This window comes from Pleurodeles waltl, chromosome 1_2 (genome assembly GCF_031143425.1).
Source record: "Pleurodeles waltl isolate 20211129_DDA chromosome 1_2, aPleWal1.hap1.20221129, whole genome shotgun sequence".
Classification (NCBI taxonomy): domain Eukaryota; kingdom Metazoa; phylum Chordata; class Amphibia; order Caudata; family Salamandridae; genus Pleurodeles; species Pleurodeles waltl.
The window spans coordinates 371,745,141-371,759,870 of record NC_090437.1 but is presented as its reverse complement, the minus strand read 5'-3'; positions in this window follow the sequence as shown (position 1 = coordinate 371,759,870).

The following is a 14,730-nucleotide window of genomic DNA, read 5'->3' as shown; positions in this document are numbered from 1 at the left end:
AGGAGGATGCTGGCCTGCAACATGAGGGGGAACAACAAAACACAGCTGTTGGATTGCGTAGGCGCCAACATATTGTGAACAATTTCTTTTGAAACAATTCACCATCACCACTGTAGCAACATATGTAAATAAACACCGATAATAATCACCTTTATCTCTAACTATCAGAATAAGAGTGTAGCCTCATGGAGCATTCCTGGCATACCGATCAGGACACAGAAATTTCCAAAGAAATTCTGATGCGTATTCCACAACAGTCACATACACACACTGTAAATGACATAAATCCTGTATGTTTCACCTTTGAAGGGCAATAGCAGAGGACCACACCTATTTCACACATACATGTTGGCAACATGGGTTCATCGCAGCATATGGCACACAACTAAGATACCATCAGTCAATAAGGTAAAAAAATGCCCCGTACATGAGGCAGTGGATGTGCTATTGCATTGGTAACAGGAATGTATGACCAGACCTGTGACAGCAGTAAGTCGTACAGCACCTATCTTTGCAAGGACTCTCTGTGACTAGAGTTCCATATAAGCAGAACATAGACAGCACAAGTGCCACACCTAAGACAAGCATTGCGCACATGACATTCCATGTACATGTCAGCCCATGTCCTATCTCCTGACACACCCATGCTCCTGGTCTCACCCCACCTTTCTTAAAAGGTCCCTGGAATGGTAATATGTGTACCCAGATATTCCCCCCTCTACACACACACAGCCTAACAATAGTAATCCAGTCGGCTTCACCCTTTTGTATGGTATGCCATAGTCATTGTACAGTCAGATGTACAATGACTATGGCATACCATACGCATGGACGTCAGGTCAAATAATGTACTGACTTGTAGTTTCTAAGCCCTGTTATCACCTGTAGATTGCTTCCCATGTGAAAGGTACTGTTGACCATTTGAACTCAAATCTCATCTACAGGACTTGTGAGAAACTGATGCAGCACACACCTGTGAGCACCTCCATGCAGACCACCCATTTGAAAATGCACTGCCCTTGCAGATGCTTGGAACAGCATAAAAGCTGCCATTTTGTCGATTACACTGTTATGCATTGCTAGAAAAATAAGCAGTGTAAAACAGCCCCTTGGGTTTATGTGTCACCTTCCAAAACACAGGACAAACACAGTCTTCCATGTCAACTGTCTTGTTCTTCCTCCGACCAGTCTTAGTCAGACCACTGAGTATGTACCTTGTGAAATTGCAGAATCCTGACTGACCTTGCATCCTGTCAGCCTGACTGGCACCTGTCTGTGCGTTACCCTAAAGGTCACTTGAGGCTACATATGTAGCATACTTGCTTTCCCAACCCTCACATTCCTCCGGGGGTATTTTGTCAGGTGCTTCCTCAATGCATACTCAAATACATTGTATAGCATAATCAGCTTTTTTATTGTACCATAATTGTAAACTTGTCTCCAAGTGTGACAGTGTACCAGGGCCGTATGTAGGGATTGGGTATGGTGCCTCCAGCAGAACCAGCAACCTCTGATAATGTGCATGAAAATTCCACACATGTTAGGACCCGGACAGTTCACACATTGAATCAGATTGCTCACAACATATTGATGGCCTGTGCGTGCTGAATAGCTGCAAGATTAATCAACACAGAGGCTATGATGTTCCCAGATGCAGTGGGAACTTTACAGGATAACCTGTGTACAAATATTGTAATGACACCTGCCGGAACATGACTCCTGAGATATGATCTCACTCAGCACACCAAGGTTGCCCTGTTGACAGTCTCATAACACGTCTTCAGTGACAGGGTGGGACCATTCCCATGTAGGTTCTCATGTCCTCATTGACTTTACTTCCATCGATCTCCGAAGGATACTCAGTAGAAACAGGAATAGCCGCCACTGACTCATGATGAGACCTGGACGTAACTGTGACAACATAGACCCCTAAAAATATTCAGGATCAACATTGGAACACACACAAGAACCAGACACCTCTGTGCAATTGACCACTGGAAATATGTGGCCACGTGCTGCCTCGTCTGCTGGTCCACCACTGCCACAGGAGAGTTGTGGCTCAGTCATATGACCACAGCTGTGGGGTGATATTACAGTTGTGGGTCACCTTTGGCTTTCCGTGTCAATAACATGGTACCCGCTTAGTCTGCACATGTGCCTGACTCATGGTGGGTTCACCAACAAGTGCCTAGGAAGCAGTATCCAAATTTGGACCATTGACGTAAACAAGCGTCTGCCATCTATCCGGTGCATGCTTTGTCATTTGTGGTGTCTACGTTACCCAAAATCTTGGAAGTGCACACAACAGATGTTGCTACATGTATGACTAACACATGTCCTCTCTCATTTCCACACTGACTTGCATCTAAGGTTTGGACACATTGACTTCACATTCATACAAGCATATTTGCAATAATGCATCTTGTGATGCACACACACTGGGTCAACAACTACATTAGTAGCCAGTGCACACACATTGAGCCATAGGCATTGAGGTATTTTACTTATGTGCGTCACATTGCTATCCTCTCCTGACGCCAAACATGCCCAATTTGTGCAATACATATATGTAGGCCACACATATGGCCATCTAGTGCGTCAGCTAAGAGTGAAAATCCTGTTAATGAAGTAGCGGATCATGGTCCGCAGCAATATGATGTCTCACATGTGCCCATACACCGTCAAGACCAAAGTGGGTGCAATCAGCCTATCTCAGTTGTGTCACAAATATTACATAACATTAAAATGGTAAAATTACCCAAAGCCAGTTAATGTCCTGAACTTTTGACGCGTACGCGTCAAAAAATGACACACAAGCGTCAAAAAATTACGCTTATGCCCGAAAAACTACGCATAATGGCTTGAAAACACCATTGACTCTTCCACACTGTACCTCAGAAAATTGGTTAAGTGTTAGACTATTTCCAAATAAATGGATGCAGGCTCATTTCTACTCCTGTGCGTCGAAAAAAATTACACCCAGACTGTATGCGTAAACATTTGTTGACGCATAACGATAAAAACGGCCACCATTTTAGGCAGAAAGTGATGTAATAGGACATCCTGTTTACAGATTATGTACAGTGGGATGACTTTCACTTTCACTTTGCAGTCTGTGATTCTTCTAGACTGTGTGGCTGTGTTGAGAGTTTTGTCTGGTTAAATTGTGCGTTTGTCTCCTGTGTGGTCCATTACTTGTAATTTTGTGAATAAAAGATATTGTTGTTGTATCCTGTCTGAGTGTTTATTGTGTACAATTGTCTTGTATTGTATTGTCTTTATTGTTTTTGGGAGTCTGTTGTGGGTAGTGATAGTTTGGGTATAGTTGGGCTGTTTTAGTTGTTTAGTTTCTAGTTTTTCATATTCTACTCCCCCCCTATTCTCCTTTGCTCCCCTTTGTCCCCTATTTCCCTTTTTTCTGCTAAGATGTTGGGTAGGCCTCGTCTTGGCAAGATGGGTGAGGAGGAGCTTGGGGGTTTCATATGGCTGGTGTGCCATTTCCTCCCCCTTATGATGGAGGCAGGTGGGCGGGTGATACAGGGGTATCACACTGAGACTAGGAGGCTCGGGTGGGGAAAGGTATTGCATCACCTGCAACGCATCTATCGGACACGAAGGAATGACCACCAGCTGAAGCACCGCTGGGCTGACCTCATCTCCAGGGAGCAAGATCTGCTGGACCACATGGGCATTGTGATTGGTGGCCCTGTTGGTGAGTACAAATCATGTACATGTGCACGATTAAATGCTCTGTAGTGACATAAGATGATTTGTACAATATCTGCAGGCAATGTTGTTGAGTGTGTGGAATGCTTTGGAAACATACAGGGTCATTTATGTACTATGTTAAGGACCACATTTGCTAGCTGTTAGGAAGAAAATGCTCTGCAAACTTACTGAATACTTTTGCTTAATGTAAGTTGGTGCCGCCTTTGTGTCAAACAGCAACACAAATCAGGAGCCAATTATGTATAGATATAGGTCACATTTGCCTTTGAGGTGTACATTTTCCAAATCATTACCAACATTTGTTGACGCAACAACTAAACTGACTTTTGAAACACTACATGAGGCTGAGAATGAGTGCAGGCTTCACGTCAATTGATGATAGCAATGTGGCCCAAACATATGTCTCATGTGTGTCTGGTGAGTGTGTAAGGAAAGCGATCACGGAAATTCAAAAAATCTTAGGGATTATTGTGGCCCTTCGTCATTTCGGATACATGTCAGATCTGGATTTGGAGACATAGGGGACAAGTTCAAGCTGCCCTCAGCTAACATCTTAGACTGGTATTTGGTGTTTGTTGTTCCACCTTTCGTTTACGGATGGCTGGGCAAAGGTATGCACATGGGTTCATATCTCTATGGTTTGTGCAACTCATCATAGCTGGGCCACATCAAATGAAGAAACTATAACAACATGAGGGCTTACAACTGTCCCTGCCCCTCTGTAAATTGTACCTGTGTGTCATACATTTGTCATGGGCACAATGGCTGTTTGACTGGTAATGCACTCCTCAAGGAAAGTGGCTTTGGATGTCTCTCTTGGACACACATGATGAGATGAATACACTCCATTATTATGTCTGCTCACTAATGAAGGAGCATGTTTGCCACCACATGATAGTTAGGGCCACTGCATGTGTGTGGATATGTGTGTAAAGCTCACAGGAGACCCATGGTATGTACATGTTAGCCGTGCTATATCGGCTGAAGTTTCATCATGTCTGAGTGGCTTTACTTACTTATGTAATCTTACACATTGTATTTGTCTTTGGAATTGTTGGACAGTGCACAGAATTTGAGCACATTTCGCCTTTCCATGCCTTACAGGTGGACCCGCGCCCTACACTGTGGTGAGGTGGCTACATTCGAGGACCCAGACAGCTCCAGTAAGTGTTGATATGTCTGTTATGTGTTGTGTTTGCTGGTGATGTGTGATGGACTCCTGTGTGTTGAACACATAGCAAGGTGTGATGCGCTGGTGAATCATTTGTTTTGTTCCATGAGTGGGTTTTCGTTTTATCACCATCTTTGAGTTGGCCAATCTTTATCCTCTTGTCTTATTTAGGGATTCTAGGTCAGTCCCGTAGGCCCCGCAATGTGAATGGGGATGAGTCATGTGGATAACACTTGTATCAGAAAGAGTCGCACTGGACCTAATCTGTGATTTAGTCAGCCTGTCAGACCCACATTCTCCCAGAATGGGGCTGCTAAATGCTTACCCACAGACTTCTGCTTCCCAATTCACTAATGTACTTATTAAACTGTAGGTTGAACTTCCTATCTGCATGTAGCTCCACATGTAGTGCTACGAGTATGTGGCACTAGAGTGCCAAGGCCTAGGTGTTCATAGAACTCATGGCCAGGGGTGTTCTTGCATCTCTGTGTTTGTTGTAAGTCATGGCTTACTGGAAGTATATGATGTGGACAAAGGTCTGCATTTCCAGACATGTGTGGCGCTGAGATTGGTCATGGGGTTGCTGTCTCCTATTTGTAGATACACCTTACCTGTGGTGTGTGTGTAGAGCAAAACACATGTCCAGCTTTCCTAAGCTTCCTGGGTGTCCATGTTGTTTGCAATTGTTAGTTGTTAGTCCACCACCCCACCCTCAAACACAGGCATGGGTTTGTGAATAGTGTACCTAGGACTGATGATACAAGTTTGGTACACAGACATGAAAATCTGTGGGTCTTTTCTCTCATTTTTCCCACATGAGTACTATACTAGCAAATCCATTTACAACTTGCAGTTCATGTGGCCCTAGATCTCCATCCCGTACAATGACATTTGTAGCCCTGGCATTGGCGGAGGATGTGCTGCATGATTGTTAGCTGACAACTGTCAGAACTATGATGCCAAAACATGCCATTTGTTACCCATCTTTTAGGGTTTGGATGTGCTATGTGTCATAGAAGCTTTGTAGGCTGGCCTGCCATGTACTTCCTCAGGGACAATCAATGATCTGTATGATGATATGAGCTGCTACAAGTACAGTAGATGTATTGTCTGATTTACTTCTTGTGCCATTTCACACAATGCAGTTCCTAATGTTAGTTTTTCTATTTGTCTTCACAGCTGCAAATATGACACCTATCCAGGTGTGGGAATTTCAAAGGCGGGCTATGAGGTATCAGCACATACTTCAGGTAGAGTCTGGGTACTGAAGAATGGCCCGCAGATACCGGCACGAACGGGCCACAGGAGCCTGAAGGGCATTACCACAAGGCGGCCCTTCTTTGCTCACCACAGCCACCACCAGCACCACCACCACTACCACCCAGGTGGCACCACCAACAGCTGGCACCGTAGCGGCAACCACCTCAGCAAGTGCTCCAGGCCCTAGCACAGCACCACCTGCAGGGCAGCCCACAGCCATGGACACTACACTGCCCCACACTTCCTCAGCTGGCACCCAGACCACCCCAGCTGCAGCTATTGACCCTGCTGCTTTTGGTGAGATGCAGTGTAAATTGGACCGTGTCCGGCATAAAAGGAGTCGACTGCGGCAGGAGGTCCGACATGTAAACCGGCGGGTGCGGTCAATCAAACGGACCCTCCGGAGGGCCAACCTATAGACATGTTGACGGACATGATTCCCTCCCCGCCCTCCTCTTTCCTTATTGTTATACTTTGTGGGTTTAGGGGGCTTAGTGTTAGGTTAGTATAGGCTGTTAGTTTAGTTAGTGTTAGTGGGTGGGGGGTCTTGATTATTTATACTGTTTCTTTTTTAGTGTGTGGGTGGGTGGCTGAATAGCAATGTTGGGGTTCTTGTGTGTTTAAAAAAATATATATAAAAAAATATAACAATACAAAAAAACCCCAAAAATATATATTTGTTTAGTATATGATAGTATGTGTTTAGGTTAGTATCTGTTGTCCTCCATGTGTCCTGTCTCATAAAGGGGGTGGGGGCTTGATGTTTAGAACATTTCGTTAAATGTGATAAGTAAGTTTAGCTTAGGTTAGTTAGGGACAGTTGTGGGTAATGAGTAGTTAGGGTAGATTAGGGTAGGTAAGGCCTTTCCCTGAGTTTTCTCTTCTGTTTTTACAGTTTAATAAATATGTAGTAAACCCTTCACAGTATGTGTGACATGCTTGTAGATCAGGGCCTGTGCATGAGTGTACATGATTTATTTTGTATTACAATTTGTGTCCTATGCTACAAACAAATCCAAAATTAGCTGTAACATTGGCAGCTTCCCCAAAGCAACCTTGCAAAGATTAGACCATTCATTGCAACCACCAATCACAGTTACTATGGATCCCAACGTGTTTGTTTCAATAAGTATGTTTTCAATGTCACATACAGTGCTTCCAGATTTGGTATTGGGGACACTGTGTTATGTCTGACTGCAGTCTGATGTTCAAGGAAACCCTTATAAGGTGAGTGGTAGTAAGCACTCTTGTAGTATCGTGTTCATGACTCACATAGATCATTTGTTACACTGTTCAGCATGATTACTTATTTGGATGTAAACTCAGACACCTCCATTCATGCAATTTGGTGACTGTTCACTTAGATTTGTGGGCAATGTTATATGTGTTAGTTTTGCATGGAGGCAACATTTTGCAGGCACTATTCAATGGCTTAGATATCTCTTGAGGAAGCATTATTCTGTCCAACACAGCATTATGGTGTATAGTTTCTCGAGTCATCAGATATTAACCTCAGGAAGGGCAGAGTATGGTAGAATCCAGGCCACTGTGCATAGTTAGCAGACTACATTATTTCAGGACAGTTGTATTGATAAGCTATGTAAATTGACAGGAGGCAAAATTCAGTGATGTACTGCACGGTTGATGTGTCACATTACACAGAGACAAAGGCCCATATTTATACTTTTTGACGCAAAACTGCGCTAACGCAGTTTTGCGTCAAAAAAATTAGCGCCGGCTAACGCCATTCTGAAGCACCATGCGGGCGCCGTATTTAATCAATGACGTTAGCCGGCGTTAGCCGCCGGCGCTGCCTGGTGTGCGTGGAAAAAAACGACGTACACCAGGCAGCGCCGGTGTAGGGGAAAATGGAGTTTGGGCGTCAAAAAATGGGGCAAGTCAGACTGAGGCAAATTTTTCGCATCAACCCGATTTGCGTCATTTTTTTTCACTCCCAACCTCCATTGAAATGACTCCTGTCTTAGCAAAGACAGGAGTCATGCCCCCTTGCCCAATGGCCATGCCCAGGGGACTTATGTCCCCTGGGCATGGTCATTGGGCATAGTGGCATGCAGGGGGGCACAAATCAGGCCCCCCTATGCCACAAAAAAAAAAAAAATTACTTACCTAAACTTACCTTAATGTCCCTGGGATGGGTCCCTCCAGCCTTCGGTGTCCTCCTGGGGTGGGCAAGGGTGACAGGGGGTGTCCCTGGGGGCATGGGAGGGCACCTCTGGGCTCCTTCAGAGCGCAAAAGCGGCCGTATGTCATTTTTTTTGACCCGCCCACTCCCGGGCGTGAATTTTGCCCGGGAGTATAAATAGGACGCACATGCCTCGGAGTCAATTTTTTAGACGTGAACGCCTACCTTGCATCTCATTAACGCAAAGTAGGTGTCCACGCTAAAAAATGACGCAAACTCCATGTACTTTGGCGCTAGACGCGTCTAACGCCAAAGTATAAATATGGAGTTAGTTTTGCGTCGGAATTGCGTAAAAAAAAACGACGCAATTCCGGCGCAAACGGAGTATAAATATGCCCCAAAGTGGTTGTGTAAGTGCTATTTATTGAAAAGTGCTGTAGAGCTATATGTACATTGTCCATGATTGTGAGTCCATTATAGTGACATCTTCCATTGTGATCCTACACAAAGGACAAAACGTTTGACATGCTGGGTTGATGTGTCAGACAGTGCAGAGAGACAGGATTTGCCAATGAGTAAGTGAGAGACAATCACAAGGCAGGCTGACAAGATATACAGTGGTTTGCAGAACAGTCCTTGAGTACAGTTGGTGCAAGACTGGCATGTTATGAAGCGCAGGACCTTGGTAATAGGTGGCTATGTGGCAGAGACTAGTGCTTCTGGGTACTTTTACGTGTGAAGGTGATCTGTTCCATGTCTTCTTCTTCTGATGTGTGTGTTGCCTCCTCTGTCCTTGGTGGGGGTGGTTGTGAAGGGGCAACACACACCTCAGTGTTTGAAGATGTGGAGTCAGACATCCCGGTAGCTGCTACCTGTGGGGGTATTAAGGGCAGTACTGCTGCAAGGAGGATCTGCTGGTTCTTAAGAATAGCAGCCACATCACGATGGTAGGCAGCCAGGTCTGCCCTGAGGGTGTCATGATTACATTCGTGCATGCAGTGGAAGGTTTGGGGTGCGAGGTGTTGTGGCAACTCCATTACTACAGTGGTGAATTCCTTTACAGTTTGTTGTAGTCCTTGCAGGATGGATGTTAGCGCTTGCATGGCTGCTGCCTGATCTGCAGATGACATCATGCACTAACGCATCCCCTCAAGGCTGGCTGCCATATTTTGCATCCACACCTGCACCTTCTTGGCCAGCTCCCGCTGTACTCCGACTACAGTTCTCTCAAAGCTGCTGCCTGTGTCATCTGAGTCCTCAGCTGTATTGGAGCTGGCAGGTCTTATAATTGGGGTGGTGGGTGGGTCCTTTGTGATGGCTGCTTGTTATGTGCTCCTGGGGTCTGGAGGGTTCCAAGGACATCTTGGAGGGTCTGGTGGCTGATGTTTGTCAGCTCGTCATCCATGTCATCAGGGTAGAATTAGTGTGTCTGTGTTGTGGCATTAGTGATGTGAAATGCCTGCCTTGTGATGATTTCACATTGTGATCTTGGTTTCTGTTCATTGATCCATTTTTTCATATGGCCATTCGCCCAGGCCTATGCCCCACCTGCATGTCACATGTATTGTGGTAAGTTATTAGACTTGTCGGCATCATCTCCTCTAGGTGTTGGTTTTGGCCAAATAGTGAATTGCCACCTTCTTGTCCTACTCAACCCTCCATCTACATCCATTCTCATGGTGAGACCTTTCACTGGCTTTGGGTGCTCTGATGGCACTAGCAGCAGACTTAACAATCTGGACCTGCCCCATGCTCTGATCTTTCACATCCACTTATATGTAGTTGAAATGTAGCGTATACTATGCATAGCATTGTTATGGCACGATATGGATGTGAGCATTGGTAATGTGTACAGCTGATGTAGGGGAATGTGTGGTACATTGGATTGCCCTGATAGTCGTAGCAGTGTCCTATTTCCTCCTCTGACTGTGCAGGTGTATTTCAGTGACCAGTTACTTGTGTTCTCCCCCTCAATGCTGTTGTCTGAGCAGTATGACATTTGGGATGTTGCATTGTGACCCAGGCACAGGATGGGCCCTGACATATGCAGCATGGGTGTGACCTTAGTGCTGTGTAGCTCCTAATGTTGATGACATTGGCTGATGTTTGCGGCAACTATGAGCCTTCACATTTGACAGGACTGGAACATTTGTCTTGTTTCAGGGGATTGTTAAAGTTGTCATACTAAACCCTTTAATTTAGGTGTGTATGATCCATGGAGATGTTACTGCCATTGGCTACTTGAGCTGCACACACAGCGGAGGTGGTAGTGCCAAATGTTGTCCCTGTTACATTCCAGTTGTCGGTATGGCTAGAGGTTGTTAATTGGGCCCTAGTTAATGTAGGGGGTATAGTGGCTGACGCGTGACAGGATTTACCTTTGCTACATCGTTGGCATGGCAGCATACCCCCATGGAACTGTTGTTGGTGTTGTGTTATGGTGTGCCCCAGCTTTTCTCTGTACAGGCCATGCCCCCGTGCCGTACCCCTTTTCCAATGCCTCTCCATGTATATGATGACTTCCATGCATTTTGTAGTCGGTATCCCCCCACCCCCTCGGTTGTAGTTGACGTTAGTGCATTTTAATTTCCCATGCGACTTACCTTGCATGTGCGTTGTCTCCTGGTAGTCTGCGTTGTCCTGTCCTTGAATCCCTGTGACGATCTCCTCAGGGATGATGCCTGCCACCCTCTCCTCCATGTGGTCCAGGGCTTCCTGGTGTGCTGGACTCCCACCTCCAGTCTGCAGTGCTGCCTTCCTGTTCCTGGCCATCTTTTCCTTGGTCCTGCCCTTGCAATCATGCCAGCGTTTCTTGCACTCGATGACTGTTCTGCGTACTTCTGCCACACTGTTAATCTTGTCAACAATTTGTTGCCATATTGCCTCTCTCCTACTGATTGACAACTTTGAGGTGACAAACAGTTGGTGCTGGTGTTCCCTCACCTCTTTTACCAGGATTTCCTGCTCCTCTGCACTGAAGCGACACTTTCTTTTCTTCTTCTCCCTGTCCTGGTTCTTGTGTGGGTCCTCCCGGCTGGTTCCTGGTCTGTTGTCATTTTTCTGGAGTCTGTACAGGCATCTGGGATCCATTTTGGCTCTCCTCTGCTGAAATGGCTGTGTTTGCGGGGAATTTTGACGATATTGCATCAAAAAACGCTGCATATCTGGTTTGCGGTGTCATAAATCAGCTCACATTCATTTCCTCCGCGTTAAGGTCATTTTCCTTTACGATGTGACGCTCCGATGTGCGTAAAAAAAAAAGACTTACACCTGTGGTTTGCGCCGCCATGCGTCAAAGTATAAATTTGACGCCTGCACGGCGCACAGTAATGGCGTTAGCCGGTGGTAATATTTTTGACGCAAAACTGCGTCTGCGCAGTTTTGCGTCAAAAAGTATAAATATGGGCCTACGACTGCAAAATACTTAGCACACGCCGTTTTTCTGCAGATTCAGTCTGCCAGTGTAAATGTGAGATTTCTTTATTCTGTTGACTAAGATCTATCATGAGAATTTCTGGATATCTTGTTTTATAACTTAAGATCATAAAAACCTTAGAGAATCCTACACTTTCTTTATGGTTCCCTCAGCCTTCCAAATTGTTGTTAAAGTGGTACTGAATTCAACCCAGAAGATCTGGCCGTATTTTGGGGGTCATCTTGACCGCCGGGGTCGGCGGGATCACCGCCAACAGGCTGGCTGTGCCCCGCAGGGCATTCTGACCGCAGCGGTTTGGCCGCGGTCAGAACAGGAAAACCGGCGGTGTCCCGCCGGTTTTCTGCTGCCCTGGGAATCCCCCATGGCGGCGCAGCTTGCTGCGCCGCCATGGGGGATTCCGACCCCCTCACCGCCATCCTGTTCCTGGCGGTTCCGACTGCCAGGAACAGGATGGCGGTGAGGGGTGTCGTGGGGCCCCTGGGGGCCCCTGCAGTGCCCATGCCAATGGCATGGGCACTGCAGGGGCCCCCTTAAGAGGGCCCCACTTTGTATTTCAGTGTCTGCTTTGCAGACACTGAAATACGCGACGGGTGCCACTGCACCCGTCGCACATCCTCCACTCCGCCGGCTCCATTCGGAGCCGGCATCCTCATGGAGGGGTGTTTCCCACTGGGCTGGCGGGCGGCCTTTTGGCGGTCGCCCGCCAGCCCAGTGGGAAACCCAGAATACCCGCGGCGGTCTTTTGACCGCGCAGCGGTATTCTGGCGGTTCCCTCCAGGCGGGCGGCTCCCGCCGCCCGCCTGGGTCAGAATGACCCCCTTTATGTCTTTAGCTCACATCTCAGTAAAGCTTTCATTTGTCCTACATTAATATCATGAAAAGTTAGATGCCCTTTTCAGAAAATGTAAACTTATTTTTTGGGAACTGGAGTTGAACTTGAACATAGACATCACTTGCTTATCAGAGAGCCCACTTGGCAAGCCAGGCAGCCATTACAAGGTCAGGCAGGTCGCTCGCGTTCACATTTATGTTATCCGATTTTGTCCGATCTAAATGTTATTTGTTACAGTGCTTTAGTTTCACAAAGCCTGAGAAGAAAGCAAAAAGAGAGTTCTTTTGATGACTGATGGGGGTCACTGAGCAGGACTGAGGTATAATAGGAAGAGATGATTTTAGATGAGAAAGTGTGGGAGCTGCCTGCAAATATCCACACGTATTACTGTATCCATTTATTCGCTCCCTGCATAGCTCAAGCCTCGTGCTTACAGTTATTGCACATTCCGGTTCCCATCAAACAAACCTTCTTCAACCTTTTCTATGCGGCATCAATGTTTTATGAAGCAAGCAAATGACATTGCTATTTTGGCCGCAGTACATAGAAAACTTCCCAAGCAGAACAGAAACAACTCCCATCCTTAATATGAGGCTTGCGTTGTCAGCTAGGGCCACTTGTATTTGGAGTTTATTTGGAGGCGATTTGTTTTATGCATTGTTATTTTTATTATGCATACCACCGTCAATTAAGGTAATAAAAACAAACCAGAAGACTATAGCAAGGATAAACGCATTATGTAGCTTATTAAGGGAGAGTAAAACAAAATCTGAATTTTAAAATGCTCAAGGGATGCGTTATGAAATTCAGAAACTGTGTATATCATGCAACATATATCAGTATGGGGACAAAGGAATAGGGAAAATAGTGCAAAAGGTACTTTTCCTGGGTACTTTTTCACGCCTGAAAATTGTGTTATTTCAATGTCGAAGTCAAAATATTTTTGAAATAAGAACAAGCATATTCCTAGAGACCATTGAAATTATGGTTCATAAAATTGGTAATATCCGCTATGCAAAATAATATATGCGAAACACAGGCCTCCACTGCATACAATTCCCACCAGTAATTACCTTATGACCAGAGCGATGAGCACAAAAACATAACATCCTTTGAAAAATACTGCTTGAGGCATGTTCTCTGGCCTTGCACAATATCACCCATCTCTTCTACAATGCAATAGGATAGTAACATACACTTGATTTTACACTGACTGCTCCTGGGGTACTATGTTTCTACTGAAAAAGGTAAACAAAAAACTCAGTTATGTGCCTGTGGTATCCAGCGAACAATTGGTCTATCTACTCACATGAGAACCTCACTCATTTCATATCATATCAATCCAATTGTGTAATCAGCTAGAATGAGTTATAAAAGTGCAACAGAAAAAAGGACAAACTTATGTTAAAAGTTTTCAGTGTACTAAAAGAACAATAATATAATCACGCCTCAATATGTACAAGGTCAACTGAGCATTTCTGATTTTCAGAACAGAGCTATAAAGTTGGCTGCAGTCACCTATACGGTTTCTGAAGAAAGCTGCTGTAACGTCACCATTGCCTCTTTATAAATTCTAATATTTAAGGTCTTCAACACAGGATTAAGAAAACGTTTCAGTGGAACCTGCATAAAGTGCAAAATAACAGTATCTGTAAAGTGTTTTGTGCCAACATATCGTCACACGAGGGGTGGGGGGAGCAAACTAAGGGGCATATTTATACTCTGTTTGCACCGGATTTGTGTAATTTTTTTTTTACGCAAATCCGTCGTAAACTTAACTGCATATTTATGTTTTGACGCTAGACATGTTTAGTGCCAAAATATTGGAGTTAAAGTAATTTTTTGCTTGCGGATCACTACCTTGCATCAATGAGATGCAAGGTAGGCGCTCCTGGGCAAAAAATGATTCAAAGGCCCTTGCGCCTTATTTATCCTCATGTGCAAAAATTACGCACAGGAGGAGGAGGGCCTTAAATAATGGAGCTAAGCCTGCTTAACACCATTATTTAGCGCCTGGGTCAGGGCAGGCATTAGGGAACGTGTGGGCCTTTTCCATTGTCAGAGACCATGAAAACAGCCAACTGGTGCCCTTCCCTGCACCGAGGGACACCCCCACCCACCCGCACCCACACCTGGGAGGACACCTAAGAATGGAGGGA